The sequence below is a fragment of the Biomphalaria glabrata genome, chromosome 3 (assembly GCF_947242115.1).
Source record: "Biomphalaria glabrata chromosome 3, xgBioGlab47.1, whole genome shotgun sequence".
Classification (NCBI taxonomy): Eukaryota; Metazoa; Mollusca; class Gastropoda; family Planorbidae; genus Biomphalaria; species Biomphalaria glabrata.
In genome coordinates this window covers 9859215-9887080 of record NC_074713.1, presented here as the reverse complement: position 1 = coordinate 9887080, position 27866 = coordinate 9859215, and the positions used below count along the sequence as shown (strand labels likewise).

The window sequence follows — 27866 nt, the reverse complement described above, 5'->3', positions numbered from 1 at the left end:
TCCACTTGAGGGGGGCCCCAAATGAGTGTTGTTTTTTTTAATTAAATGTTACGCAAAGGCAGGGGCCCCCAAAGAAGTCAAGCCCCCCCCCCTCCGGGCCCCAAAACAATGGAAAATTCCTAGCTACGCCCCTGAACCCTAAGACAACGATATACCTAAAGTTTTTCCCCATGAACTAAAATGTTTGTCAATGACGCTAAAGTGAACTTAACTATTGACAACTCAATTAAAAAAAAACTGAGCCATCATTTGAACATCTCAGTGTGAGACAGTTTACTTACGTCTCAGATCTACGTCTCAGATCTACGTCTCAGATCTACGTCTCAGATCTACGTCTCAGATCGTCTCAGATCTACGTCTCAGATCTACGTCTCAGCTCTCATGTAGTAAGCCTACCGCTAGTTAGTGACCTATTTGTTTTTAAAGAAGATCTAAGTAATGAAGCAAAAGTCGAAAGCTTTTTCCTATTGAAATGGTATACATGCTGAAAGGTCCAAAGGAACTTTATATTAATATGACCATTGTTTTTCTACATCATGAGTAGAGAAAGCTCCACAATTTGACAGAACGGCGACCGGTTTCCAGAAGTTAACTTGTCATCGGACCAAGATTGAGGCCAACAGCATGGCAGTGAGCTCATGAGGAATTTAGTGGACTAGATATAAGTAGATTCTGATTATTAGTATGTGTGGCTATATTTGGTGTTACATTTTCCCCAATGAAACCCTGGGACAACTTATCTCCACCAGTTTTAGTTTTTTGTTTAGTCGTTTGTTTATTGAATAAACAAAATAAATTTCAAACTGACTACAAAACAAATAAGTCTCTTAATGCCTTGAAGCCTGTGCTCTTTCTGAGACCACGAGCACGTTCAAATTTAACCCCCTTGGAGTGTACAATAGGAGAGGTATGACTCTGTGGTGCACCGGGAGCCAATTCAGGATGTCTGAAAGCCTTGCGAGCTTTCCTGGGACCTGGAACTAAAACCGTGTTTTGTCTTTTAGGTGCACGAAGAGCTGGTTGGCCAAATGTTAAGATTTACATACTAGCCTTCAAGATACGTCCTTTTGCTTTATCCCCAATATGCAGAGCACACATTTTGAGTTTGGGCAACTTCTGTATACATATTCTGAGTTTGGGCAACTTCTATATACAAATTTTGAGTTTGGGCAACTTCTGTATACAAATTTTTGAGTTTGGGCAACTTCTGTATACAAATTTTGAGTTTGGGCAACTTCTATATACAAATTTTGAGTTTGGGCAACTTCTGTATACAAATTTTGAGTTTGGGCAACTTCTGTATACAAATTTTGAGTTTGGGCAACTTCTGTATACACATTTTGAGTTTGGGCAACTTCTGTATACAAATTTTGAGTTTGGGCAACTTCTGTATACACATTTTGAGTTTAGGCAACTTCTGTATACACATTTTGAGTTTGGGCAACTTCTGTATACGTATGTCATCTGTGATGGCTTCTTCAACCGCAGCTGTCATGTCTACCTGGCCTCTTCATCAAACGTGCCAATTTGGAGACAGACAGTGGTGGCGTTATTGGTTCTGCTCATAAACAATCTCTTCAAAACAACTTTGTTGAAATTAGAGTTGTTACGTCTGGTAGGGAAACGGAAATGTTTCACAACAGTAAATACTCAGTTTTGGGATGAACCATCATGCGGTACTTATGATATCACTTATTTTTTTTGGTTTTATAAGACAGACTTCAATCAAAATTAATTAATGCAAACCCGATAAAAAACATGAAAATATTGGTGTATTCTAATAAAGCTTATTCATGTATCTCATCTAGTAAATATATATAGTACTTTTAAATAATAAAAGCACAATAAAAAAACAGAAAAACATAATATTATCTCTTTAATTTGTTAAAAAATTTATTATCATTATTATTAATAATATTATTATTTTTATTTTTATTAAAATAATCTATCTCGTTAACATTTAATGAAACGCTGAATCTAGGATTAAAGGGTTACCTTTCTTGAATGGATCATATACTACTAAAATATGACTGAAAAACGTGTATACCAGAGATGCAATGTTTGAAGTGAAATTGTGTACGAATTTAAAACATTTACATTCTTACATACACTACTTTTTTTTTTCCTATGTTTTTTTCAACTTAAAATATCCCGTTTAAGCTGCTATTAGTCGTTGGACGCAATGTGCCTCCATCGCGTCTTGGTTCCTAGACACTTAGTTGCTTGTCTAACGTGATATAATCAAGCCGGACCTACAAGAACATTAAATGTAACTTTACCTAGAAATTTACCAAGAAATTTAACAAGAAATTTAACAAGAATTTTAATAAGGCCTATAACAGGAAATTTAAAAAGACCTTTAACAGGAAATTTCGCAAGACCTTTAACAAGAACTTCAAGAAGTCCATTTGGGAATGTTAAGTGCTTTATAGCCGCCCAATAAAAGAGGCGCCCTACTTAGTGCCAACAGGGCGTAGGTCCGAGGTCCACGCCTCTTGTATAACAAATAATTTCCTCCCTATTCCAAGTTTCTATACACGAGAAAATTGAGTCTAGTCTCCTTCTCGACCTGAGGGTCAAACACAAAAATTTCACCTGGATAGCGTGACAATAGGTCATCCTGTCAGTGTTTGGAATCAAGGCTATCTCTCAATCAGTAGACATGTCAGTGAAAAATGGATAACAATGAGTTGGGCGTATGTGTAGGAGGGGTACACAAATTGCGTGTATGTGTATGAGTTTGTGTGTGTGTAGCACTAGTATAAAGCAGATCAGTGGAGGTCAAATGCACCTTTTCAGAAACTTTAGTGTAAGAACATGGCGTAAGTAATAGTGGCGTAGCTATGGTGAAGGAATGGGGGGGGGGGAGAGAATTTGAAAATCCCCCCCGGGCCCCCATTTGAAGGGAGTCCCCAATTGAGTGTTCAAAAATTTTTGTTTTCATTAAATATTAAATATTACACCATTATCTCATGTCATGATAGCAAAATGCAGATGCCACTAAAGAGGTCAAGCCCCCGGGCCCCCAAATGATGACGAATTCCTAGCTACGCCACTGGTAAGTAAATATGTTAGGAGAAGAATGATAAGCAATGAAGTATACTTTACATTAGGTCCAAATATTAACAGGTACAACATGGACACCTGTATTCCTTAATTATAGCCACGGGAGCTAGTGAAAAATTATCATACCAACAGGCTTAGACAAATTAGTCCGGGTATTGTTGCGGTCAGTGGACACTGCTGACCCCAAGAGATTGAAGTCGACGCTTTTGTGTATGTCCAGACATGGTTTATATATACTTGGAGGTGGAGACAGGACGTCAACAAGGAGGGAGGGGGGGTGTGAGTGTCCTCACGACCCATCTCGGGTATGGTTACCTGAGAGAGCTTTAGAGGGGTACGGGTTTTGTTGACAGACTACGTGCCAAAGTAATTTATCGTCTGCTGGGCAGAACAATGGCGGGCCTTATCTTCACGGGGGAATTCCGTCTGAAACGACAAATCACCGAAAACAAAAGGGCCCTGTTAGAGCTGAAGAAGGAAGAATGTAGATCTCCGATCTGAAGCCTTCTTTTTAAATCGCTCTCACCCTTTTTTTTTCTTTTTGAAGAGCACCCAGCCTTCAAAACTGTCAACGCCGGTAAGAGGAGTCAAGGACATCCTAACATGTCAAGGTCGGTACGAATCAGGTTCTTCTACTATTTTGCAATTATTGAAGGAGTAAAAAATAAATAAAAGCTAAAGTCATCTGAGTGCGGGATTATTTCATTCGCTTCAAAGAATGTATAGAAAATACGAAAAACATGCATGTATGTAACCCTGCGGACCAAGTAAAACAAAGGACGTTTGGGCCACGAGGCCTTCATCAGCTACAAAAACAATGTATGAATTTAGACTGGAATTTGGAAGAATTTTTTTTTTTTGAGATCAACTTTTTAATTTCTTTAGTCCCTAAAACATTATTCCCCCCCCCCCCCACACACACACACTTTTTAAATTTAAATTCAAACCAGCATTTTTATCTTATAAATGTACAGACTTTTCTTCACAAAAGAAGATAATTAAATCATATCCAAGCCTTAATCTAGTCGTGCATGTAATTAATTTCTGAGGCGCGGTGGCTGAGTGGTAAAGCAATTACCTTTCAAACCTGGAATCCCGGGTTCGAATTCTGGTGAAACCTGGTATTTTTACTTTCGGGATCTTTTTGGCGCCTCTGAGTCCACTCAGCTCTAATGGGTACCTGACATTAGTTGGGAAAAGTAAAGGCGGTTGGACGTTGTGCTGGCCCCATGATACCCTCGTTAACCGTGGCAACAGATCACAAGGTCTGAAAGGGGAGCTTTACTTTACTTTACTATTAATTCCTAGGTGTTCCTGTTTCATGCTCTATTGATAATAGGCAAGAATATGTAAATGTACGAGTTCGTTATAAGAAAAAAGAAAAAAAGAAAATATCTGTAAAATGAATTAGCAATTATCTCTTATCTTATCTTATAAAATACAGACGTTACTTCAAAAAGAAGATGATTGCGTCCTACGCGTCATGCATCTAGTCATGCATGCAAACCAATGACTTCAATTCTGGCTGGCTCAGGCAACCCATTCCATGTTCTAATAGCACTAAGGTAGAATGAACATTTGTACACATTTATCGAACTGTTGTACAGGAAAACTAATGACAAATAATGTACTACTAGTACTACTAAATTAATCAAGTAAATTTATTTTTTAATGATAAAAAACAGACAAGAATAGACAAACGGCCATGTCTACTGCCCCACCCCATCTAGCATAAATCATTACTTTTCGACTACTGGCAGAAAAGTCAACATTGCAGCTTACTGCCGCATAAACCTAACCAGGTGTCGGGAAAGTGGATATAGGTCTTCAGATCGAGCTCCTTTCAAAACAGTCATTTGAATTTCAGATACTTTCAGGGCATGCAAGTGTCAACCTGAAACTCTTTCTTTAGATTGCAGGAAAAAAAAAGACTGGACTTGGTTGGGGTGCTTCCAAACACATATCGCTGTAAACAAGCCAATATGAAAAAAAATCTGCGGCGCCCCACGTAACGCCCCTTAAAGAGTTGGAGAGAAGATAAATGCGGGGTGAATTAACTTTTAAAACACTGATTTAAAACTCACACACACATATATATAAGGCGATGTTCTTTAATATATAGCAGTAGACATAGTATACGTACAGATAATTCGATTAAAATATATAATAAGGCAAGTATATATCATAGGTGTATACTACCAAATCAATATTTACAGTAGACCCCCAGCCCCACCTTCTTCCCCCTATGCTACATTCCAGAGTCGGCCCTGTTCTATCTTGCGGTGACACGTTGGCAGGACATTTTCATCCTGATCCCAGAATTCATTTTTCATTTGTATTATTTTATGAATTATGTTGTTGTTTTCTTCCCTTTTCTCCCCTTCTGTTCTTTGGTTAAAGTTGTCTAGAAATAAAAATGTCGCTGTCCGAGAGAGGTAGGAAGGGGGGCAGGGAGGGACAGAGGAGCCCTGAGACACTAGTGAATACAAGAGAGGGAGAGAACTCGGCTGAGGTCCGGCAGACAGAAAATTTGATTTTTTTGGGGGGTACAAAATATCTGCTTTAGAGATCGAGACGGTGAGACAATGAGAGGAGAATACAAACTAAATAACACAGATAGAGAGATAATACAGATAGAGAGATAATACAGATAGAGAGATAATACAGATAGAGAGGTAATACAGACAGAGAGGTAACACAGATAGAGAGGTACCACAGATAGAGAGGTAATACAGATAGAGAGGTAATACAGATAGAGAGGTAATACAGATAGAGAGGTAATACAGACAGAGAGGTAATACAGATAGAGAGGTAACACAGATAGAGAGGTAATACAGATAGAGAGGTAATACAGACAGAGAGGTAATACAGATAGAGAGGTAATACAGATAGAGAGGTAATACAGATAGAGAGGTAACACAGATAGAGAGGTAATACAGATAGAGAGGTAATACAGATAGAGAGGTAACACAGATAGAGAGGTAATACAGATAGAGAGGTAATACAGATAGAGAGGTAACACAGATAGAGAGGTAATACAGATAGAGAGGTAACACAGATAGAGAGGTAATACAGATAGAGAGGTAACACAGATAGAGAGGTAATACAGATAGAGAGGTATTACAGACAGAGAGGTAATACAGATAGAGAGGTAACACAGATAGAGAGGTAATACAGATAGAGAGGTAACACAGATAGAGAGGTAATGCAGATAGAGAGGTAACACAGATAGAGAGGTAATACAGATAGAGAGGTAACACAGATAGAGAGGTAATACAGATAGAGAGTTAATAGCTCTGGATTGTAGGAATGGAGCCTCTGCAAATATTAGATGGTCATTTAAATAGACATACTATTTAAGTTTAATAATTTATATCGACATTCTTTATCAGTTACTTTATCAGTTACTTTATCAGTTACTTTATCAGTTACTTTATCAGTTACTTTAATGGGACATGTTCGTTATACTGGCTACCCACCCAGGAGAAACAAAAACTCGGAATCCAAACCTCCGCTGCCATGCAGCTATACCCAAACATGGGAAGCGCTTGGGAGTCAACCCTAAAGTAAAATCAGGAGCCGGCTACCCTTGGGTAGCTTACATCACACAGGGATACACCCTGGCATATTCCGTTGATCCCAAACTGTGTCGGCACTTACCTTTCCTATTATTCGGTTAATAGATTGAACTGCCTTCCACAAGCACTAAGTTCTCACCCTTGAATAATTGTTTTTTAAATGGTTTGCTAAAAATGAATATCGAATACGAGTTATGGGCAGTGCGATCTTCTCGATACTCACATTATGAAATAAAAATGCCTAGATTTAACCAAGGCCACCAAAAACAAGTATTTAACTGACGAGAGATACTAATGAAGCTGGCCAATATAGATGACAGTATTGGTTTATTCTAGAGGCTGAAAAGGAGTGATACATTCACAAGTTAAACTGATTCCACTCCCGTGAACAGGGATAGAACGTATCGATATATTCCAAGCAAATCAAATCGGACTGGCGTTACAGCTGAGGACGTGTCTTAGCATCCTTCAGGATTTTAGTGTTGACTCTCCGTGGCCATTTCTGACCACTTGATCCTGCTAGACAACAGAAAAGGAGGTCTACGTTTCTCATATGTGTGTGAGTTTCACGTTTCTGAATATGGGGCTCAGTAGTTAGAGTCGGCTGCAGACAACAGAAAACTGTGGGTCTTATACCGGAGTTCCCAGTGTTCCTGGACTGACTTGGAAAGTTTTATTTAAATTCGTTTATGTTTAAGAATGAGAGCGTGTGTGTTTATGTGTGTGTGTGTGTGTGTAGGAACGTGCCCGCGATTGTATGTGACAAAAACAAAATATCCGTTAAAGCTCAAAGCCCCCCCCCTGCCCCGCTTTTAGCGGTAACTCAATCAGCCGTGTAAGTACGTTAAGTGTTAGCCAGCCGTGCAGCTGGTCTGGCTATGAAGTGTTAGGTGTGAGTAGGATCCAGTGCTCAGCTGGCTTATGTCATACTTTACACCTGCTGACAAGAACATGGTGTGGTAGGTTGTGTGGGTACTTTCTGTAGGAACAATGTGTGGGAAGATTGTGTGGGAACTTTGTGTGGGACATCGTGCGGGAACTTTTTGAGAGTGTCTTTCACGTGGAAACCTTGTTTTTGAACATAGTGTGGGGAGTTAGTGTGGGGATTTTGTGTGGAAACGCGGTGTGGGAACACTATGTGGAAACGTTATAGGCTAACCTTGTGTAGAACTTTTGATGGGAACTTTGTGGGGTAACAATGTGTGGGAGTGTTTTTTAGAAACATGATAGGGTGCTTAATATGGACAATTTGTGTGGGAACCCTTTCTGCGAAAATTGTGTGGGAACCCTGTGTGGGGACGTGGCCTGAAGTAAAACCTAATACCACTTTAATTTCAGCACATGGAGTGGGTTGAGCAGCCCGCCTAAACCAAGCTACCATTAAGTATGTAAATCACTTAAAATGAAGTCAAACTTAATAATTCACACCTGTGATGGCTTGAGTCTATTACTGATCCTAACAGGTAATAATCTTATAAATTATAGACATTCCTTCCAAACAGCAGATAATTACTCCCTAAGCGTATTCACGTTCTAATCTAGTCATAAATGTTAGTACGAAGTCAATTTTACTTTAAAATGGTGTCCTTGACATTGTGTGTTTTGTGTATTTATTTTTAAGTCTCTGCTAATCTTCCTCTAAAGTTGTTTCCTGATAGTTTCCGAGACATCGCCCCCACATTTATCCACTTCGCTTCTTCTTCATTTTATTTCGTTTCGACATTGCACTTTATTGCTTCAAGAACGTGCACCGGATCTAAGACATCAAAAAGTAAATAAAGAGCAGATTACTCTGATTAGCAAAAGTATGAAAATCCCTCACGACAAGAGTTTTTCTTTTCACTTAGAACTTGTTTTTTTTTTTCCCCCACTACTACACACAGACTCAATTAGCAAGTTGTCCTTGAAAATAATGTTTCAGGAACATGTTTTTAAAAGTAGTAGTAGAAATTAATTAATTAAGCTTTATAGAGCAGACAGGGATCTAAACCTGCCATCTTGAGATAAATGGCAAATATTGTTTTTCCTTAGAGAATTTTTTAAAATACACAAATTTATTTCTCGATCATTCTAATCAGATCTACTTACTTCTGCTGGAAACAGGCTTCGATATGTGTGTATAATACAATTTCCAAACTAGTAGATCTAGACCTAGATCCATCATTGGCTGTGAATATGTCGACTCAACGGGTAAACCCCATGTTCACAATAGTCACTATTGGCTGTGAATATGTCGACTCAACGGGTAAACCCCATTTTCATAGTCTGCTTTCATTTTCGTGTTAAAATTAAAAAGTGTTCAGGGAAAATCTCGCCATGTTTGACATAGATCTAAACCCAATGCACGAGGTGAGCAGTATACAAACTAAGGCCCGCGGGTCATATCCGGCTATATTATATAAATTTCTAATCCTACTTGCTGTGTCGCCTTTCCATGCAAGCATACATTCACCACAACAACAAAAAACAAAACATAATGTTCGTTTCAAGTACATCAGCGGTGAAGACTTTGACATTCACCACTCGGGGCCCCAGTTTCTTCAGCACTAAAGTTTCAATCTAATTTTGTTCACCCACCAGAGGACAACGAATGAAAGTCGTAGATCACAATTAGCGTCGCACGTAACGCATGCCATCTCGGCGTGTCTTCTTAGTTATGTCATCCGGCAAACGATCGGCAGCCCGGCTGCGGCTGCATACGAAACTGCAATAAACAATTCCTTAGTGGCCATTGAATGATGTGTGTGTGCGTGTGTGTTCTTTTTCTTCGACGGTTTTTCCCCTTTGTAAACTGATTTTTATTTCCAAGGATTTTTTTTTTCCTTTCTGTCTGTGTCTCATGTTCTTAATTATGTCCCTTGTTCAGCTTTATTGTTGTTTAAAAGTCTGGTGTGTTTAAGACCGCATAGGGAAACAATGCTGTCCTAAAGATGGCGCTGTGATCAAATATCAAGATGCAGGAAGAATTATATTAAAAGCATAAGAGAGCTGAAAAGGGAAAGAGAGAGAGAGAGAGAGGGGGGGGGAGGATGAATAGAGAAAGAGAGTTTGTGTGTGAGAGAGTGTGTGTGAGAGTGTTGAGAGAAAGAGAGCGAAAGACAAAGCAATGAAGAGAGAGGGAGAGAGGGACACAAAAAGAACAAGTCTATAGGACTTGAAAGCTGAAGGAATTCAGGTGGTTATGTGGTTATGACATCAGACATCGCGGAGTCGAATCTTTCTGTTCTATATGAGATTTTTTTCTTTCTAGACTTCCTGTTCCATTTCCAACACTGTATCTTTGTGAAACATTTTTGTTTTATTTCTGCCTGCAAGTGATCAATTCTAAATACAGAAATACACTTGATGTGAATTCCTAATCTAGTGAAATAAAAACAAGCTCAACTTTCGCACTAACTTTGACGTGTTTGAAAATACTGTCTCAACAGTTTCCATGATAAGTAATACTTTTTAAATTATAAACTATGTATGTAATGTGAATATTATAAACTCGCAATGAAAAGTAAATAAATACAAATCATAAAATCTGCTTTTTAAAAAAATTAAATCACAAATTTATTTTACACTCAATAAATAGGATACGTTTGTAACAGTTAAATTATCAGCATGGATGGCGCTGTGATCAAATGTGATCAATGTTCTATACATTTTGATAACCATTTAATATCATTAGCTAAATCACATTTACCTAGACCTATAACACATTTGTTTTTACGGCTGGGGTCGCCTCCTAGTGAAAAATTGTGTAAGGGGGTCGCGGAGCTAAAAAGGTTGAGAACCGCTGCACTAGCCGCTACTCAAGTATCCCATTTATTTCCTTAGTACTAACCAACTAGATTTCAAATGTATCTCAAAGTAAGATCCTTGCAATGGTCGCCTTATTGTTAAACTTGGTAGCCCACCTACTTCGGTTAAGGGGTCAATAAAAAAGATTTCGACTCGCGTGTCACGGACCGCATTGCCCAAATTCAATAGAACTGACCACTCGTTGCTACGTCACAGGTCACAGTCAAGTCTACTTTAACGATTGGTCTAGCTTGCACTGAACCCTCTTTGGTTTCATTTTCACTTTGGGAGGTTGTTTTAAGGTGCCGAAATGCATCGCGGTACTGGCCGGATGTGGCCCACTTACCTTAGTTTGGGCATCATCCTTATAAAAAAAAATATATCCTGATATCTGTTCATTCCTTTTTGAGAACCATCGAGGTTTAAAGCTCTAGCAGACGACAGGAGACAGGCCAGAGACAGAGTAAACTTAATAACGACAATTCCAGTGCTGGAATTATTGGAGTAGAAACAGATTTGACAAGTCCGTCTTTGTTCTACCACCCCCAGCCGACCCCTTTTCCCCACGAGCGCCCTCCTTTCTTCTTCACTGGGCTAACATAGATTGGTGGAGGGATATCTAGATCAGGAGGATAAGACACGAGGGCTATCTGGATGAGTGGGACATGCGGATGTGCAGAGTGAGGGCTTAAAGGGAAGACAGGAAAGAGAGGAGGAAAAGGTTTCGAAATGAATAAATAATGTCCTCATCGTCGGGAGGGGGAAGGGGAAAGTAAGAAATCCAAGGGATGTAATCATGCACGAACAGGGGGAGGTAAGGAATGGTCTGAACGAGTTAATGCCGAAGATCAATAGTAATGATTGCATGATGGGAAATTGATGACCTCGGAAGGTTAGAGTGTCAAGACGTGTAAAAGGTATGCATGGGGAGGGGTCGGGGAGGAATAAGGTGAGTTCTTAGAGAGAGCTCTAAAGAGATAGAGATAGCCAACTGTCAGACAGTTGGACACCCAGCAAGGTGTGTGTTATCAAGCGTGGTGCCGTCAATGGATCCCATTCCCCAAAACGAGGCGTCACGTGATGACCTTGGATAAAACACCAAAAATATACGGTCACGTGACATCCATGTTAGATTCGATTTAGGTCGTAATCGGTATAGAAACGATATGAAAGCAAGTGACTTAAGGGTTGTTTGTCTAAGATTGGTGAATGAGGTTCATTGGAACCGAATCGTAGTAAGGGGAAGTTATCAACCGTGATGTTCTCATTTGGGACCAAGTCCTTGGAAATCAAAGGAGGCGCGGTGGCTGAGTGGTAAAGCGCTTAGCTTCCGAAGCGAGGGGGTCCTGTGTTCGAATATTGGTGAAGACTGGGACTTTTAATTTCGGGATATTTAATGCGCCTCTGAGTCGTCAAGCTCCAATAGGTACCTGACATTAGTTGGTGGAAAAATAAAGGCTGTTGGTCGTTGTGCTGGACACATGACACCCTCATTAACGATGGGCCAGAGAAACAGATTTACTTCGCAATAAGGGAACTATTGGATATCAAAGAATAGTAGTGTGACTTTCAACCAAGCTCTTACTGCATCATTGCATTGAATGAAACGAGGCTTGGTCGAGAGTCCTACGACGCCCTCCTTAAAGACAAAACCCGCCAGTGAGTTCTGATATTGGTCAAGTTAATGAGCTCTTTCAATGTTATAGATGAGAACTACGATAAAGAATGTTCGTGTGACAGAACTACCAGTCAGGAAAACGAACGACTTAGAAGTGTTTGATTGACATGCATGACTAGATTGACACATGAAATGCGTTGGACGTAATTATCTCCTTTTTTTTAAAAGAAACGTCTGTAATATATAAGAAGATAAGATATCAGCGATTCATTAATTTTAATAAATAGAATTAACGTCAACAGAGTTTAGCACTCTCCTATTGCTTCTAAATGATTAAATAATAAATGGGAGTTCTGCATTAACAAGTCATTGCAGTTTCAAAGTAGCAGATTGAACAAAATGTTTCTATTTCTTTTTTTTATTTAGATGAAGACTTAAAAGACAAGAAACTTAAAGGAAACTAAACCTGAACACTACAATCTGTTTTAAGATAACATTGGACAATAATAAAACCTGTAAGAGAAAATATATTCATAATATGTCGCACACCTCAGATGTCTAAAACGTTTGGCATATTAAACAAAAAAAGTAAACTAGCTCTCCAGTAAGCTGCAAGCGCACAGAATAAAATAACTTACAAATCGACCCGGAAAAATGTGTACTCGTGTGTGTGTGTGTGGGGTGTGCAGCTCTGTCAGCGTCAGTTACAGTCTCAGAACGTGGAGAGAATGTTATGAAAGCTTCGAGTACACATACTAATGGACAGGGATACAGGTCCATTTCAGAGAGTCTTATGAGATTGCAGATCTGCCTTAACAGAAACGATTGTGTTAGTCAGAGGTAGTCTCCTGGTCTGTACAAAGTTGCCGAGTCACTGAAATATTTGGACTTACCCTTGAGTCTAGCACCTCAAAAAATAATACATTGAAATGACGCAGAGATAAAAAAAAAATAGTCGTATCTAATATATTACCATCTTGGGGAAAAAAAAAATGTAATTACATTAGATTTCCAACTAAGAACGGGAAATACACCTCTGTTAAATTACCATCTGAAAAATAAATTCCACACAACTACCCCTTTGTAGACACTGCACCCAACCTTATGAAACCGTAAACCATATCCTCTTTGAATGCCTCTTCCTAATCCACCTTAGGCAGACCCTACTCCCACTACAGCCCAACATAACCAACACCCTGTACGGCAGTGCTGAACAACTGAAGAAAACAGCACACTATTTTTCCTTGGCACAGTCTGCAAAAGAGCTCACAGCTCAGCAGCAATAAAGCTGGCTAGAAGAAGAAGAAGAATCCATTTAAAGAGTACAGACTTATGTATTGAAAGAGTACAGGCTTATGTATTTAAAGAGTACAGGCGTATGTATTGAAAGAGTACAGGCTTATGTATTGCAAGAGTACAGGCTTATGTATTGAAAGAGTACAGGCTTATGTATTTAAAGAGTACAGGCTTATGTATTGAAAGAGTACAGGCTTATGTATTGAAAGAGTACAGGCTTATGTATTGAAAGAGTACAGGCTTATGTATTGAAAGAGTACAGGCTTATGTATTGAAAGAGTACAGGCTTATGTATTGAAAGAGTATATGATTTCCTCTTATGAGTGTACGCCCTTTCCTATGTTTTGCATTGCGGTTGTTACGTCTGTCCGTAATGGCAACATAAAAAAATATTTTCGTTATTTGAAAAAGTAAAACAATTGAATGTGAATTTTTATTTATCCGATATATAGGTCAGGTGAAGGTTAACCTGCGATTATAAATTACGAAAAAATTTCCGATTTTAAAAATGTTTCCTGCTGCATGTATTCAAATCCAAACCAACGTAGCCAGGACTCAATTGTTTGGTTATGGCTTTTTTTTTTTAATTTTACAACGTGGTAATATTAGAAATATTGTTTTATTTTCGGTTTGACATTTCAAAACAAGTGTCAAGTATTTTTTTTTTTTAGTATTTCAATTATTGTGACATCTTCAGCCATACTTGTCCAATCTTCGACTCAGGTTACTTTGGATACTCGATACCACCCACAACTCCTGTCATCATTCCATCCTGAAATGGTCGATTCCATTGCTTGTCGATACCATAATAGCATGGCAACGAACGAAGGCGGCTGAGCGATACCTTGTAATCGCAAAGAGAATTAGTGTTGCGCTGCTACCAAGATCGAAAAAAAAAAAGCGATACCTGGATTCGTGTTTTTGCCGTAATCTGAGTTCCAATGACAACTTGGACAAACATGACATTGCGGCGGCCATATTGGTCCCTGGAGACATTGTTGTGGCTTCCGGTGGTTTACTCCGGAACTTCCCGGGGGGATTATCTCCCCCCTCTCGCCTGTCACACCCTGACGTGAAAGAGAAGACCCTGAAATGTGTCACTGGCCCACACGATGACCAACACTGACCAACCGAATGTTTCACTCTAGAGTAACGAAATAATCAACTGGTCAGTTATTGTAGGGTTTTAATCTGACCTCTGTCCGGTTGTGAGGAAATAAATGTCCAAATGATCATCAAGGATGTCTGTAAATAGCAACACTGTTTAGATGAAAATAGATAAGAAATGTCAACAAAGTAGCCTTAAGGGAGGTAAAAAAGACGACAAAATAGCCTTAAGGGAGGTAAAAAAAGACGACAAAATAGCCTTAAGTGAGGTAAAAAAGACGACAAAAGTATCATGAAAAGAAGTACAAAGTCGTAACAGGAGAACTACATTATACTATTGAATACCAACGTTTATAACAGAACTCTACTGTAAGAGGTAACATATCAAAGTACATGGGTACAATAAAAGGATTGTGGACGCCAGTTCCATAAGTTGTGCGTGATAAAAACTAAATTGATTCAGCATGCATAAGTACATTAGTAAAAAGGCGTTAGAATGCAGTGCCCTTTAACTTTCAGAAACAATGATTTACAAGTAATACAAGATGCTATCCATTCGATTCGTTTAGATAATTACTTGTTTCTTTAGAGGTTCCTTTACGGTTTTCTGCGAAAGCGCAATGTACCCCTTCGTGCCATGATATCTACACCACTGAATTTAGTGTGACCTATTTCAAACTAATTACATGTAGATTGAGAACCCTTTGAGTTTTACATTGAAATAAACTAGGCCTACACTGAACAAGCCGTCTGGACACATTCGAATTGTACTTCTTGCACTTACGACCGAGCTGCGGCTCTGAAGTGTCTCTCAGAAGATCAACTGGCTTGTACATTTTTTCGGGGTGGTTTAGGTTTCATGAACTTGAGCAAGAGAGATGCCCAATAATAAATTATACAGACTACTAGATTGAGACGTTCATTCAGTTCTTTGATAGCCGGGGGGGGGGGGGGGAATGAGACAGAAGCAAGCAGACGATATAATAATTTGGAATGACATTCACGTCCTGGCACCAGGTGTGTTCGTTTTGACGGAAGGTCCTAGAGTAAGAAGTCAGTTGGTCGGGGAAACTCTGCGTCAGGTCATTTCTACTATTCTTACTGTCATACATCTCTCTCTCTCTCTCTCTCTCTCTCTCTTTCTCTCTTTCTCTCTCTCTCTCTTTCTCTCTTTCTCTCTCTCTCTCTCTCTCTCTGTCTCTCAATTGTGATCTTTCTATCTACGACTAAAAATTTTTAACTTTGTACACAAATTGAATCAGTCAGAGATCTGTAAAATGTAAAAAACAAATTATGTGTTTAAGACATTGTGCATGCATGCTCCTAAACAGGTGAAGTTAATTCACTTCCTGGTTCAAACCTCACGCAGGACGACGAGGGATGACACCGGAAAGGGTTAGAACCTGGACCATCAAGACGACCGAACGACAGTCCAACGCACATGCCGCACGACCAGGCAGAAATTCAAGAAGAATCAATTCTACAACATCATCTACAAGAAGATTAGTGAGGAGTGCAGTATTTCCCGTGGCTACGCAGCCCCAGATGTGACCTACATACTTGCCACTTCCAGGGCAAGCATAACAATTGTCCATCGGTCGTCGATTAAGATTTTCTTTTCGCCGTCTGCGTCAGTCCCCTATAATAATCGTAAATCTACAAGAGTCATAGATCTTCAAGAATCATAAAGATCTATAAAAGTCATAGATCTACAAAAGTCATAGATCTGTAAAAGTCATAGCTCTGTAAAAGTCATAGATCTATAAAAGTCATAGATCTACAAAAGTCATGAATATCTTGAATTAAAGAAAAACACACACACTTATTTATGTATACAATGACACATACGCCATCCAAAACAAAATAACACACACACACACTTATATTTGCTTGCTTGGGTAGTGCCTACATGCCACTCCAGCTATAGATATATAATTCCAGAAAGTTCTTGACGAGGGCTGAAAGTTTTTAGCAGGTCGAAAGATGTGTGTGTGTATGTGGTTGTGTGTTTGTCTGTATTCAACGAGAAAAAGAGGGCGTGGCTTCAAGTAACATTGCCGGGGGACTAATTGCTACCTTGAGTTGGTTGGAAGACTATGTGTGCGAGTGTGCGTTTAATGTGTGTGTGTGCGTTTAATGTGTGTGAGTTTATACACATGTGTAATGCATGTGTTTGTGTGTGTTTAATAGCAATGTGTGTTTATTTCTTGCGGATGTTCGTCAGATTAAAAAAAAGTGTCAGGAGAATGAAATAATAAATAACAATGTATAAATGTGTGTGTGTGTGTGTGTGTGTGTGTGTGTGTTGGTGTACCTTACGCAGACCAGTATCCCAGGAATGGGGGGGGGGGGGTTTGAAAAGGCGCACACTCAACTCTCTAGAAATAATAAGTCCAGACTCTTCAACATTCAGGGAAGTCCTTGCTGGCCCTCTTGTCGTTCAAATCTCCCCCTCCCACCCCCACCCCCCGCCACATTCCTCCATGACGAGAAGTTTTTTCCACAAGAGAATCTCTTTCCATTCAGTTGTCTGAGTGGAATCTTTCCAGACAGGTAGAAATGAGAGGGTGTGTCGAGGGGGACCAGGTAACAAAGACGTTTCACGTCCCGGGAGAGAAAAGAGCTGATTAAGAAAGCAATAGAGCAGAAAATAACTCCCGCCACTTACTTCGGCGGCAGTGTTAGATTAACTCCCCTTGTGTTCCGGCCCACTATTTCAACCCTCGGGTCACAGCTTCAGTTACACAATCAACGTTTTAAAAAATTTCTCATTGATGAGACTTGGAGAAGGAAAAAAAAACTTTCACGTAAGAGTTTCCAGAGAAGGGGAGGTTAAGGTCAAAGTTTAGTTGAGAGCAATGGTTCTAAAATTGTATGCTCTGGAAATCTAAGTTATTTGCTACAATATCTAATTCATACTGCATAGATAAGATTGTTTCACAATCACATTGATTTGCTTTCCTCTAGAGATGACCCTCCCCAATCCTCCTCTCCCAGTGTTGGTCGAAGTACTTAGATGAAGTATTAAGGCCGAAGATTAAGTCTGAGTACATTTTACGTGACTTTTCAGACCAGTTGTTACCTACATAAATTAAAAATTAATTTATAGCTTTTATATAGCGCTACTTTCATGTTTATAGCATGCTCAGAGCGCTTTGGTCCAATCTCAGTTGTGAGACCAGTGGGTGGGGGGGGGGAGGTGGTATCTAGGAGAAGGTTTTTCCGTGCTGTCTTTAGGCGCTCAGTAAACGCAACTCTGCCCGAGTCGGGTGTCGAACATCGAGCCCCCTTCATAGGTAGCCAAGCCAGGTTCAAGCGCACTTAGCCTCTCGACCACGCTTCCCACTTTACGTATTTAGTCACAAAGTATTTCCTTCAAGAATTGAACAAGGAATACACCCGAGACTGACGCATTTAAATTTTTATTTATTTATGAACATTTTTTTATTTCACAACTTCTTTTTTTATACCAACAAATGAGACTTGTTCAGTGACACACAGTGTCATGTTTAGGATTTATTTTCGAAAAAAGGGTAAATGGAACATGTTTGAGAACCACTGACTCCTAAAGAGAATTAAGAAAAAAAAAGTTCGTTGCTAGGGAGACAGGAAGTTGACATCCAAGAATGTGCAGGAGGGAAAGATACCCGACTGTGATTTCAAAGACACAGAGGATACGCTTGAAAAAAAAAACAACAACTCTTGTTTCTCAAAGAAATGTTTGTATCATTACAAAGACGAGTCAAGATGGCGTGTGTCGAGTGCTCACAGCACACATTAAAACTTATAACTCGACACTGACTTTGAAACGAGTGAGTCACGAGAACAACACATCGACGTTGGAAGTTTCATTGAATTGAATAGCAGAAATGTTTATAAGTACAATGTTATAAGTACAAGTTGACCCTTCGCCGCCAGGCATTCATACCATAATGGACACACTGGTCACTAGACTTAAGTCTATAAACAATGTTAAAAAAATACTTCATGTTCAAACAAAGGGAAATAAATACACATTTACATCTCTCAATACTGTAAAATCTATTTTCCTTTATAAACAAAATAATTAATAACTACTATTTGATTATTGATTAATGGTTTAACTTTTAATTGATTCATGTTTTGTTAGGGACATTGAATAATTGTGCAAAGTTTCAACTTGATCTGAGAATGGGAAGTGGGATAAATAACGTGAACAAACTTTTTATCAGACTGACAGACAGACAGACAACAGACAGTCAAAGTGAGTTGATATAAGCTTTGTAAAAACAAAAAAAAAAACACTTCTGCCTCATGCATGTTTTTCATTTGACTAATTACGCCCTTCCCCTCAAAAACAAAAAAAAAAAACAGCTAAATATTTTATTTGTAGTGGGGTGAGGTCAATTAGCGGGCAGGTATGTACATATGTATGTGGGTGGACGAGATTTACATGTAGTGTATTTATGTGTGTGTGTGTGGTGTATGTGCGTGTATCAGTGAGCTTCTGTGGTATTTTTGTAAGGGATATCTGTGTGTATAAATATTTGAATTGTGTGTAATTTACGCTATAAAATTCCCCAAACATGTTTTAAATAGTAATACAGAACTGAGAGTGATCTAAATAGTTTTTAAAATAGTCCTACTCAGCTTTCTGTGTTCGCAACATTCCAGTCGCTCAATGGTTTAAGTTTATACCGTCCTTACTTTCAAGCACATGAATAGCGGGTTGTAAAAATCTTGTGTGTCTTGGGCAGAGCTCGTAACTAGTTATTAATTCATTATCATAACATCATGTTTACTCTTTAAGGACAAAACAAGGACGCCCCCTAGTGGATAGGTAAATCTTCGTCCACTCCAAGAGCCACCCTTGGCACATAGACTACTTATTTGATTTTGTATTTTAAAGTTCCATTAGTTTCGTTTATTTTCCAATCTCAATTATTATTTTTTTTTAAAAATCCATATTTTGAAAGTTGAAGTCAGAGTATGATTAAATGTACATGTTGCAGGATGACTACTTCCTCCATCGCGGAGTGCGGACTCCATTTCCGCACTCACCTCAGTCCTCAGTGATTGTTTCCTCTGGTTTTGGAGTGAGATGGCGTCCTCCCCAGAGTGCACTCCATACGCCACTAGACACTGACTTCAAAACTACGCGAGACTTCACTCACGAGAGTTGAAACGAGATTTGAAACTGACAATGTCACAGAGCATTTTATTTACCGTGTGTGTGTGTGTGTGTGTGTGTTTGTGTGTTTGTGAGTCTGTTCTCTTAATGTTACACAACCACACCATTCTCTTATTTCTCCTCAAGTGATATTTTATGTTTTAGATAAGCTTTGTCTTTAAAAAAAAATTAGAAAATATTTTGCTTTTTTTTCGAAACAGTTTAAAGAAATCCTAAATATAATTAGAGCTATAAATAAAATCTTTTTTTTTTTCAAAGGTAATTTTTGTGTTTTTATATATATAAATATTTCTTCAAGCGGTACACTTTGGTACAAATAACGATTTTAATATTAATTTTTCCTACTGTGTGTTGACCGTGTTTACTTTTGGATAGATGTACTAGAATTAATGTCTTGTAGCAAAACAAAATTGCAAAAAGTATGTGCTAAAACTGCTAAAATAAGTGCTTTCGAAAGTGGCATATTATATGCTAAAAAAAAGTGGTAAATACGTTTTAGAATGACTGCTAAATAAAGACTGTAAAGGAAGATTCACTAGTAATAAAGATTGACCAGTGGTCTAGTTATGCTGAAATAGTCCAGCAGTTTGCTCTTCCCACCCCAAGACCAGGCCGAGATAAAAGTACCGTTTTTAATCAAATAATGCTATAACCTGGCATTGATCCAAGACCGAGTAAGAGAGGAAGGGGAAGAGTGAGCGCAAAGCAGGAGGCCATGTTTATTGTACAAGTTGGCTTAATAAACATGTCGTTAATCAGTGACCGAGGCCAGGATGGAGAGCTCATCAATACTTCCATCTATTGTTGTACCCGTACACGTAGTCCTTCGACCAATACATACTGTGTACTATACATAGTACAATAAATTCAAAGTGCCTGTAACTGGAGAGAGCAAGAGAGAGGAGTTTATGTATCTGAATAAACAGACACGTAAATTAATCGTATAAAAGTTTAAAATATTTTTATAAGATTTGGTTTAGGGGTTCGAGAATAAACAATTTCTTGTAGAGATTTTTATCACATGATGATTTTTGAGATCTTCGTTTGCGAATAAAGATTTATTATCCATAATTGCTGCTGACTGGTATAAGCCTCTTGACTACTTATCAAAAGAGGGTGGGGGTCTAGAGTTCGAATCCCGACGCGAGTTGAGTCGTGTTTGCTGAACGCTTTGACGTAGGGATTTTTTTTTTCGGTCTGATTATATCTGTCGCTGGATGTGTCGTGCAAAGCAAATTAAAGCTTTCTATTAAGTGACACTGACGTGAATATCGTGACTCTAGCTTTACAAAACTTTAGTGGACACGCGATATTGTGGCCCGTGACCAGCGTGCCAAATATGTAATTCACTAAACCAGTCACCTTCATATAGAAAAAAGTTGATTCATGAGCTATGCGAAGATTGCCCAATATTCTGTGAATCTGTAGTCAAGTCATTTTTATCTTTAGTGAATTAGAGTTTACATTGGTGACATGACATCACACAACATTGGTCACAAGACATCACACAACATTGGTCACATGACATTATATTACATGGCATTGGCCACAGGACATTGCCTTTGTCAAGTAGCATGACATTGGTCACATGACATGACATTGGTCTCATGACATTATAACACATTTCAGTGCCCCCCTGATTCTGCTCACTCTCCCATTCCTATTTCAACACATCCAGCTGTGAGCTGTAGGTAAGTCTCCTGTAGGAAGTATTGATCCAAGCTCTGCCTAATTGATAACCTTTTTTTTTTTACTCCATCAAGCTGAGATGTAGTTAGTGTCGAGTGGGGAGAGAGGGAGGGTATAATGACTAAAAAAAATTAAGGGGGGGGGGTATCCGAAAGAAAAATGTTTACTCAACACTATTGGTTGGTCAATATGACAGACATTATGACAGACATTATCCAGTTTGTCACGTATTCCAACTAGACGCTGGTTGCTAAATACGTGTTTCGGAGTTTCTTGAAGATATGTGGAGAAAAAAAAAGGGAAACTTATCCTACAATTCTTGTTGTCTTGCAACGTACCGCACACAAAGACGAAAGAAATGAATGTATAAATCTTTCATAGAAAACATTTTGAAAAAAAAAAAAAAAAAAGAAGAAGATATAAAAGACACAGTCAACTTCCTGACGTATAGAGTTATACCAAACTACTCAACCCACAGACCCACACTCAGAATAACACACAAACCCTCACCCACTCTCTCACACACACGCAGAACTTGTCAAAGATCACACGCAGACTTTGAACTGATTGATTTAGCCTCAACGATTGAATGCAACAATTATTACAACACTTATCTCCTTTTCTTTTTTGCTATAACCATGTCATTTAAAAAAAAAAAAGCTAAAATCGCCATTAAATATCTCACATTTATAAAGTTAACATAGAAGTAAAACAGCAACATAAACTCCTCGAGAAATAATTGTGTCCAAGAGAGCAAGAGAAGAGCACTCCAGCAAACTGTACTACGTCATAACAAGAGTTACTGAATGAAACAAGATTTTTAAAAAAAGGGAGGGGGGGGGGTAGAGAGAGGAGTACCAACAATGACTTGAATAGTTTTATCAATAACTCCTGACCTAAAGCGGTCACTTGGACTCTGCTCAACAAGCAACATCATAACCAATCCATTGAAATTGTTTGGCAAGATATCTTGTTTCGTCCTTGACCCTGGTCTACGACTCTTCAGTTGATTAAGATTAAAAAAAAAAGTAATAAAAAAAAACAAACAATACCAAGCAATTAGTTTGATGAAGGACTGGGTTTTAAAATTGTAGTCTCCGACCTCGTGAATCAAGTGCAGACGACTTAACTGTTAGTTCTCTGGGGGCGAGGTGGCCGGCCGAGTGCTTTAAGTCCTGAGACTGCGTGCTGTCAATAAAATGTACCCAAAGACAGGAAGTGCATGTTTGAGGAAAGAACAACCGAGAATAGGAGGCGCGGTGGCTGAGTGGTTAAGCGCTTGGGTGGGGTCGCTGGGGATCGAATCTCGGTGAAGACTAGGATTTTGAATTTCGGGATTTTTTAGGGCGTCCCTGAGTCCCCCCAACTCTACTGGGTACCTCACTTTAGTTGGGGAAAGTAAAGATGGTAGGTCGTTGTGCTGGCCACATGACACCGTGCTGGTTAACGGTTGGCCAAAGAAACAGATGACCTTAACATCATCTGCCCCATAGATCGCAAGGTGTTAAAAATAAACGCATTAGCACTAGAAAAGAAGAACAGAGAGAATATAAGAACGAAATGGGGGGGGGGGGGGAAACCGAGAAAAACAAAGGAAAAAAAAAACAACCAAGAAAAAAACAAATGAGAATTAAGCTAACAAAACTAATGAAAAAAAGCAAAGAAAAAAGAACATAATGCAAACAAAAATTTATTTTTTTTTTTAAATCTAGATTTCTGCGGCCTAGATGAAAAAAAAAAATAAGATTATGTGTAATTGTCCTATCTATTTGTTTCTGTTACCTACTGATGGAAACAGGAAACAAATGCCGCTCAAAAATTCAGTTGCGTTTATGATTTTCTAGAGGCGGACATGCTCTGAATAAGTCAACGTCTTCTGGAGTTTAGGGGCGATAAGCAAGGGAGAAGGGACTTAACTCAAGGCAAGAACAAAGTGTCTGTAGATGTGTTGAAGGGAGAAGGGACTTAACTCAAGGCAAGAACAAAGTGTCTGTAGATGGGTTGAAGGGGTATTAAAAAAAAATAAAGCCAGAGAGAGAACAAGTGATTGACAAAAGAGTGAGAGAGAGATAGACAATGAGAGAGAGAGAGAGAGATAGTGAGAGAGAGAGAAAGATGTGAAAAAGACAAAGAGAAAGAATGTGAGAGAAGAGAGACAAAGAGACACAGAAAGATTTACGTGATCATGTCTAGTCACCCCCCCCTCCCCAAATAAAAAACAAAAAACAACCAAACCACTAATAAAATCATACAGCTCTAGAGTTCGATCCCCAACCCAGAAAAACCTAACACAGGGAGAAAAGGCGGCAAATGCAACCAAGATTATGTAATACATATTAAGAAATAGGGAAACAAAACTTAGAGATAATAAAAAGTTTCAATTTCTAGAATTCAATAGATTGAAAGACAACACTGTAGAGGGAATAAGTCAGACATAAAAACACGACTTAAAAAATCAGAAAGATAGATCCGATTCCAGAAATACAATTACAAGATCGACATAATAAAGGAATAACTGGAAGAGATGAAGTATCGGCCACTTAAAAATACCGATTCCACCAGTGCTGACCCATAAGGCTTGATGATACTAGTTTCTTCTTTGCGTTCTAGAATTCTTAGAACATTTATTTTATAGTTTAAAAAAAAATGTATGTCAACGCTCCTTGTCCACTTGAGTATCGATTCAAACCAGATCAAGATGATACCGTACTCGATACTGGAGAACTATTCAGTGCTCATGCATTTTAATCATTTTATTGTTTGTATCGAGATGTGAGTATAACACACTTTGAAAATGATAAAGATCTGGCATGAGACAGGTCGGGCCTGGCACAATTAATGTACGCATCTATTGAAGTATGACTGAGCTAAGATACGCATCTATTAAAGTATGGCAGAGCTAAGATACGCATCTATTGAAATATGACAGAGCTAAGGTATGCCTCTATTGAAGTATGACAGAGCTAAGGTACGTATGTATTGAAGAATGACAGAGCTAAGCTATGCATCTGTTGAAGTTTGGTACAGCTAAGGTAAGCATCTACTGAAGTAAGGTACAGCTAAGGTAAGCATCTACTGAAGTATGGTACAGCTAAGGTAAGCATCTACTGAAGTATGGTACAGCTAAGGTAAGCATCTACTGAAGTATGGTACAGCTAAGGTAAGCATCTATTGAAGTATGGTACAGCTAAGGTAACATCTATTGAAGTATGGTACAGCTAAGGTAAGCATCTATTGAAGTATGGTACAGCTAAGGTAAGCATCTACTGAAGTATGGTACAGCTAAGGTAAACATCTATTGAAGTATGGTACAGCTAAGGTAAACATCTATTGAAGTATGGTACAGCTAAGGTAAGCATCTACTGAAGTATGGTACAGCTAAGGTAAGCATCTATTGAAGTATGGTACAGCTAAGGTAAGCATCTATTGAAGTATGGTACAGCTAAGGTAAGCATCTATTGAAGTATGGTACAGCTAAGGTAAGCATCTATTGAAGTATGGTACAGCTAAGGTAAACATCTATTGAAGTATGGTACAGCTAAGGTAAGCATCTATTGAAGTATGGTACAGCTAAGGTAAACATCTATTGAAGTATGGTACAGCTAAGGTAAGCATCTATTGAAGTATGGTACAGCTAAGGTAAACATCTATTGAAGTATGGTACAGCTAAGGTAAGCATCTATTGAAGTATGGTACAGCTAAGGTAAGCATCTACTGAAGTCTTACACAGAGAAAGTGTGACACAGCCTTAGAGGAAGGTAAGGGACATAATTCTGAAGTTAAATAGCTCTTTAGTTCAGGTGCTGTACCTTTTATGGCTAGCATGAAATCAATGGGCAGCCAAAACAGGAACTAGCCGATTGATGAGTCCAAGAATCGATACCAGCAGAGCTTTCACTGACCAACAAAAAAAAAAGAATCTCCATTCATCAAATATGACACAGTTCACTGGTTCTTTTAATCCAGGTCACGTGACTGATGGGCGGAGGACGCTAAAGTGAGAGCAGTCTCTGGCTCGTGTCCTGTGACTCATCTTTTAGAGGTAGGATGGAAGAATGAGAATTTGAAATAGGGGCTCTAGTTTTCTGCTTGGAAATGGGACAAGTATGAGTGTCTACCCAGACTGATTTTGTCGTGTGTGGGTCACATATAACAACAATGCCATGTCAAAAGATATGTCAAGTCATTAAATATATCACTACGCCTAGCCCAGAGTCTGTGCATTGTACACTTTACGTTTTACGGGTTGCAATGTGTCATATGAAAAGGTCAATCACACAAAAAAAGGTGGACAAGTAAATGTCTGAAAGAAATAATGTTCTGTTTTTTCTTCTTGATACTTCTCTCTTCGGTCTCACTGGAGATCTTTAAGTGACCTTTTCAAACCTTACGTCATTGCGATATTTACAACTATGGTCAGTCTAGCGTTACTAAAGTAACGTGAGGGACAAGAGTGAAGTACCTCCAGAGCCCACCTACTTCCCCCCCCCCCACCCACATATTTAGACATTTAAATGGGATGGTTTATGTTTCGCGAACTCTTTAGACAGAGAGACGCCCAATAATATATAGTATTGGACAAATATAAATAAATAAACATGTATATATATCTTTCAAAATACATTTCTTTTCAATAGTCATACATAGACCAGAAGGAAGTCTCATCCGATTATCTTAGGGTTTGAAGTTCACTTTACTTTCGCAATAAAGAAAATTAACCTAATAACCTAATATATAAATATAATATAAATTTCTACCAAAATTAAGGGTTTTATTTGTTGTGAATTATATATATATATATATATATATTATTTTTAAATATTTATTTATATATTTAGAAGTTTTAAACTTTAAAAAAAAAATATTACTAGAAATAAGAATATAATACTATTTTTAGTTCCAATGTTAGGCTGAGATTGTCGCTAAGATAAACGCCCAACATCTCATTTAGCGGGAATAAAAGATTGCAATTATTGACGTCATTTAGATAGGAGGGAACAATAGATTTTTGACAAAATCTGTCCGTCCAATTCTTTGTCCTCCCATAAAACTAGTGGCAGACGACCTAATTGAAAGCCTCAAGTCTCACGACTGTCACCACTTTTACATCCCTCGACAGTCGTCTCGCGTTGTTTTTATTGCCCGGTCACTAAATTACTCGCCAACATAGACGACTGAGGACCTCATTAACTGCGGATGTAGGAAGCGCGGTGATTTATTTGATCGTCTGCTGAGAAGTGCACACCTAAGAATTGATCGTCTGCTGAGAAGTGCACACGTATAAAATGATCGTCTTCTGAGAAGTGCACACGTATGAAATGATTGTCTGCTGAAGTGTATAAAGAAAAGTAAAGTTCCCCTTTCAGACCTTGCAACCTATAGGGCAGATGATGTAAAGGTCATATGTTTCTGTAGCCAACGGTAAACAAGGGTGTCATCTGGACAGCACAACGTGGCCCACGGCAAACAAGGGTGTCATGTAGACAGCACAACGACCAACTGCCTTTACTTTTCCCCAACTATCGTCAGGTAGAACTGGGCTCCCATAGGCGCCCAAAGATCCCGAAATAAAAAATCCAAGTCTTCACCAGGTTTCGAACCTGGGACCTTCGGTCCAGAAGCCAAGTTCTTTACTTCTCAGCCACCACGCCTCCACTGAAGAGTATCTCATCTCTGCCTGTGGTCCCTTTTGGTTACTTCAATGGGCTGCTGCTTTGTTCTTTGTCACAATTCCTCATTCGAGATCTTGTCTGTGATAAGTATCCTCATCAGGCAGTTATTAATAATATACCTGGATGTTTTCTATTGTGGTGATGGTGGTTTTCCAGGTCTCTGCTCCAAAAAATATTATTGGTTTAACAATAGTGTTAAAGAGCCTGATCTTGGTGGTGATGCTTATTTCCTTAGATCCTCAGGTGTTCTTCAGCTGATGGAAGGCTGCTCGAGCTTTACCATTGCGGATTCTGACATCTGCATCTGTTCCTCCATGGTGGTCTAGGATACTCCCGAGATAGGTGAAGCTTTCCACCTCTACCAGCGCCTCACCTTGGACTGTAATGGGTGTATTGTTGGATGCCTTTATCTTGAACATCTCAATGAATAGTCTGCCAACAACGCTTATCTTTTCATGCATCTGCTGCTGTGTGTGAGAAATGAGAGCCAAGTCATCTGCAAAGTCAAGGTCGTCTAGCTGTTTCCACAGTGTCCATTGTATACCGTTCTGCTTCTGGTATGTTGCTGTCTTCGTGACCCAATCTATGGCTAGTAGAAACAAGAAGGGAGAGAGTAAGCAGCCTTGTCTCCTGTTTAGACTTTAAGCAATTGAAGAATGACAAATCTGCAGGACCTGACAGCATCCCAGTTGAAGCACTAAAGGCAGACATTGATACCAGCTGTGAAGTTACTGTACCCTTCTGAAAAATATGGGAAAAAGAAGAAGTGCCACCAGAGTGGAAGGAGGACTATCCCATCAAACTCCAAAAGATAGACGATCTTAGTTCCTGCTTCAACTATCGAGGAATAACACTACTGTCCATTCCATGTAAAGTGTTTAACC

The 27866-nt window shown here is 38.9% G+C and overlaps 1 protein-coding gene and 1 pseudogene across 2 annotated transcripts in view; both read right to left on the bottom strand.

Moving 5' to 3' along the window:
- The window catches only part of LOC106051401 (uncharacterized), a 241024-nt gene that overhangs the window by 189114 nt on the left and 24044 nt on the right, over positions 1-27866 (bottom strand). The window lies entirely within an intron of this gene.
- LOC129925003 (60S ribosomal protein L18-like) lies at positions 808-27401 on the bottom strand (annotated as a pseudogene).